Source organism: Astatotilapia calliptera, chromosome 23, assembly GCF_964374335.1.
Source record: "Astatotilapia calliptera chromosome 23, fAstCal68.1, whole genome shotgun sequence".
Classification (NCBI taxonomy): domain Eukaryota; kingdom Metazoa; phylum Chordata; class Actinopteri; order Cichliformes; family Cichlidae; genus Astatotilapia; species Astatotilapia calliptera.
Window position 1 is genome coordinate 17,271,948 of NC_137443.1, and position 4,957 is coordinate 17,276,904.

At 35.2% G+C, this 4,957-nt stretch overlaps 1 long non-coding RNA gene across 1 annotated transcript; it reads right to left on the bottom strand.

The window, feature by feature from the left end:
* Positions 1-2,656: 2,656 nt before the first annotated feature.
* On the bottom strand, positions 2,657-3,906 carry LOC145424585 (uncharacterized). Its single transcript, XR_013905667.1, has 2 exons — positions 3,724-3,906; positions 2,657-3,341 (listed from the first exon to the last, which is right to left on the bottom strand). It is a non-coding gene; the product is annotated as an uncharacterized LOC145424585 (long non-coding RNA).
* Between the last annotated feature and the right edge of the window lie 1,051 nt (positions 3,907-4,957).

A 4,957-nucleotide genomic window follows, 5' to 3' on the forward strand; every position in this document is an offset into this window, starting at 1 on the left:
GAAGTGTGGTATTAGCTATAAGAAAATATCTTAAGGACTGAAACCATCTGACTGGGCTGCTCTGATTTTATTTGTTATTTGCTCAGCTTAGCTCTGCTTGGTTTCAGCGGTTTCAGCTCCGAACAACCAGCAACCTGCCCGTTCTCCATGCGTCTGTAATCTGTTCTAGCACAGCTCAATATTCCATCCATGACCTGCAATCTGGTATCCAGTACATTAATGATAATAAGTGACTAACGGGGCTATCAGGTAACTGCTAATAGTTAATCAGCTAATGTTAAATTCTTTACAGGCTAGGTTAACATTTATGTTAACTCTTTAATACATCATTGTTCCCTCACAGTAATATGAAACCAACCAAGTATTGAAGGGACACAGTAAGCACAGTTCGGAAGGTCACTGGAAATAACACCAGAGAATCAAAGCACCAGCTACTGGTTGATAGAGCAGTACACCAGCACTCTGACCAAGCAGTCCAACCTGAGCACTCTCTTGATTGACAACAAGAGAGCCTACTACGCAGTGCTCCACACATAGATAATAGAGTGCCTGGGACTGTACAAGGCTAACAGCAGACAGATAACATTCATCAGGAGCTCAATGGGACTGGAAGACAACACTGGAAGCCTACTTCAAAGCAATCACACAAGTCACTATCAAGTGCAGAAAGTACCATGGTGTACTATCCCTGCTGCTCTTCTGCATAGGCTTCAACAGTCTAAGCTAGCTCATCATTAAGACTGGAGTGGAATATAGATCAAGCCAGGTTTGAGTGAGACGTTGACTAAACCACCTGACCAGGATCTACAACAAGGACATTAGGATGTAATTTGGACTTGGTAAGTTCAAGTCAATTCAGTTTTATTTATATAGTGCCAAATCACAACATCAGAGGTGTCTGACCAAAATTTCACATGCAGTTCCCTTAAACATCTAGGTTACTGGTAGAGGAACCGAGCTTGAGAAGTACACACACATTAGAAAAATGAGAAAATGTACCTTTAGAGGGAAGAGCGATTAACACACTCCAAGAAAAGGGCTATCTAAAAGGCAACATAAATATAGCTTTCTGGAATCATACAAAGCTTTTCAAGTGGTGGACCTTGAAATAACCTTTGTTTAGTTAAGTAGGGGAAACAATTCTTGCATAAGAGTAAGTTGTTTTCTGTTTTATTCTGCTGATTTTAAACTTTCCACTTTTTACAAAATATCTTTGGGAGTTCTATTGAATTGAATTCCAGGCATTATTGAAAAGGTATTAAAATATCCTGAGTGCCATTTTAGAAACCTAATATATTCTCCTTCAACACAAATCAGAGATGTTTGAATTGTAACATGGCACACATTTGCCGTTCCAGGTGGCAGCAGCTAATGTGTTAGAAATGGTGAATCTTAAATCAAGCTGCAGTGACGTTCCAGATAAAGAGATGTCTGCCAGCATGGCCTCTCTGATTTGCTCAGTGTGTTTATTATTCTGGTATTATTTGTGAGGGCTCTGACTGCCTGTGGCCTTCCATCTTGCTCTTCATCTCACTGTGCCCTCTAGTTTTTGTCAGCTTTGATAAAACTGAGGCAGTTAAAAGTGAATATCTGCCCCACTCCTTGTCGCTGTAAACAAACATGACACACATAAAGGAAAGGATGAGATCAAAAGATGTAAATGATAAAAAAAAAAAAACCACACTAATTGGATTTGCTGTAGGGAATGCCAATAATTGTTTATACAGGACCGATTTTATAATTTTTTCCAATTTCACAATTTATTTGTTACTTTTTGAGGAAGGAGTCTGACAAAAATGTAAAAGAGAACCACTCTGTTCAGGTAAAGTAAGGAGCTTTAAAAATGGTCCTATGTGATTACGCATGATTTACATCTAACTAGCATTTAGTGTCAAGGTAAAAGGCAGTATGTCCATTCTATTGTTAGGTAAAGTGAGAATAGCATTGTTTCACTTTTACTTTCTGTGCTTAAATTTATACTTAAATTCAATCAAATCTATTTTTACTTTGCAAAGATGTTGAAGAAAGTTAGGTACCACTTTACAATAAGGCTCCCCTTATAGATGCTAATAAATAGTTTATAGCTATATTATTAATTAATTTGTAAATGCTTTATAAACCATTATTAATGGTTTATTATGCATTAATTAAGGGTGAGAAAGAGGAAAAAAACTGACCGGTTTCTTGCCAAATAGTGAGCCAAATGTGTTCACCTATATATTTCATCTAGAGTTGCTATATTAAACATTTCAGACTAAGTTACTATCCTGTAAGCACAAACAGCATTTGTAAACATATTTTTTATCATATAAAATTGTACTTCAGAAATGCATTATAAATATCCACAACTATCAATCGGAGCTTTGTTGTAAAGTGTAAAGCATAAAACCATTTATTAATGAATAATAAATATTTATAAATGCCAAATGGGAGCCTTATTGTAAAGTGTAAAGCATGACACCATTTATTAATGACTACTAAACATTATAAATGACAAAAGAGAGTTTTGTTGTAAAGTTTAAAACATGTCAACATTTATTAAGGACTAATAAACATTTATAAATGCCAAATGGGAGCCTTATTGTAAAGTGTAAAGCATAACACCATTTATTAATGACTACTAAACATTTATAAATGACAAAAGATAGCTTTGTGGTAAAGTTTAAAACATGTCAACATTTATTAAGGACTAATAAACATTTATAAATGCCAAATGGGAGCCTTATTGTAAAGTGTAAAGCATAACAGCATTTATTAATCACTAATAAACATTTATAAATGACAAAAGATAGCTTTGTCGTAAAGTTTAAAACATGTCAACATTTATTAACGACTAATAAACATTTATAAATGCCAAATGGGAGCCTTATTGTAAAGTGTAAAGCATAACACCATTTATTAATCACTAATAAACATTTATAAATGACAAAAGATAGCTTTGTCGTAAAGTTTAAAACATGTCAACATTTATTAATCACTAATAAACATTTATAATTGCCAAAAGTGAGTCTTAAATGTATAATGTCACCATTTATAACACTTAGACCTAAATTACAATCAGTGCTTGAAATAACATTTAACTACTGTCAAAAATGGCAATGTATTGTAAGAGTAACACATGTAACATTAAATGTGTTTTTTAAAGCACCAAACAGTCACCCACTCCAAAAAAAGTTCATGCCAGACTGGTTCAAACTGGAAATATTTTTTGTATGTCCTTAAATAAGCGTCCCAGTGGTCCATCAGGGTGTCGCGCTCCAGTTCCTCCTTAAGAAAAGTCAGTTTCTCTCGCTCCTTGTTAAGAAGGGCAGTTGCAGTAGGGGCAGGATTAGAAGAAGAATCTAAAGAACAAACAATTATTAAATTACAATACTAAAATAATTTATAATCTAAACTTGGGAAACTCAAATAAAATATTGATTAAAAACGGTTACAACTTGAATTTATAAAAAGCCACTTTGTAAAAATTATGTTATATACACATGTGGTGGTTCAGACATTTCTAAAACAAGGCAAATAATTCTTATGTGTACTGCCTTACCAGGGTGTTTAATATAAATTTAATGATGCACATAAACAAAACTAAAAATATACAACTAAGTGATATCAATCGTTTGGAATAACCAATAGTAATAGAGCTATTCACATGTTATGTGATGTTAGTTAGCCACTGTAGCTAGCAGCCAAATGGCTCGGTAGCTAGCTAGCTAGCATTATACTCACCTTCATGTCTAACTGCTGACGTCGTTGGCTTAGTGCAATCTAGATCATCCAGTCTCTGCTTTTTGTATCTCTTCGAACGTGTGCTAACTGTGTAAGTCGCAGACGCACACAAATTTTTATCTTCTGCTCCATCCGTGGCGCAGCAACTTGAACGAGCGCCTTCAGTGTGTCTGTTCGTGCCCCTTTGGCTTGACCTTCCAGAGCGCTCCACTGCCTGTCGCGCTCTGAGAGGAGGGGCTTTCCTTAATAAAGTTAACTGTGATTGGATGCTTGTATAAGCTCCTCTGCGTTTAAATTAAATTTGTTTTCCCTCCCTTTGGCAGCAGAACATATTTTTTTAAGCATGAATCCAGCGGGTTAGATCTACATAACAAAGTCGGAGATACATTATAACAGGTGAGACAATCCTCTTTTTTGCGTGGGACTATTTTTGATTATAGGGCTTGTTTTATATAGCATGTGAAGTTCTTTAACTCTGAACCGATTTGCACTAGACTCCCATAGAGTATTTTACGGTGTTTCGAGGTGATAATAAAATAAATTACTCATTTTTTTCCACCAGAATGTCTTTGGGAATGAGATTGCGTGCCAGAATAGAAGGAAAACAAACTAAATATAAGGCACTAAGGCTCATTAAATGGCTGCAGAAGAAACACCTGCTAAAAAAGAAGCTTAGATGTCCTGTTTGTCACCATAAGATGAAAATGATTTCCGTGGTGAAGAAAGACCAATATATGTGGTATGTATAATGCATGATAATGTAGTGCATGTAGTAAATATAACAAAATATTTCGGTTATCAATGCAAGAGGGAGCATTAACCTCTTTTCATTATTATTTTCTTCATACTTAATTTTGTGATTATCTTTTCAATTAATGCTCTTGTTTAAGGGTCCATTTCTTTACTTAACTCATTGATATGTTCTCAGGTGCTGCAAAAGAGCAAGTCATAGGAGAGTTTCCAGAACAATTAGAACTGGCTATCTCTTTGAGAAATCAAAAACATCTCTTTTCAGTTGGATGAAGTTCATTTACAGGTATATGTAGATGTAGACATTAATAGCAATGCACCTTTCATAATTGAACACCAATACGAGACTTGTGAAATAAAATTAGGGCCTCAGTAAGTAATAATTGCCTCAATTTCTATCACAGATTTTCACAAGGGCTCAGGCTCAGACAAGTAGATATGATCGATGATGAAGTGGCTGGCAGCTCCAGAACACTAAGTAGCA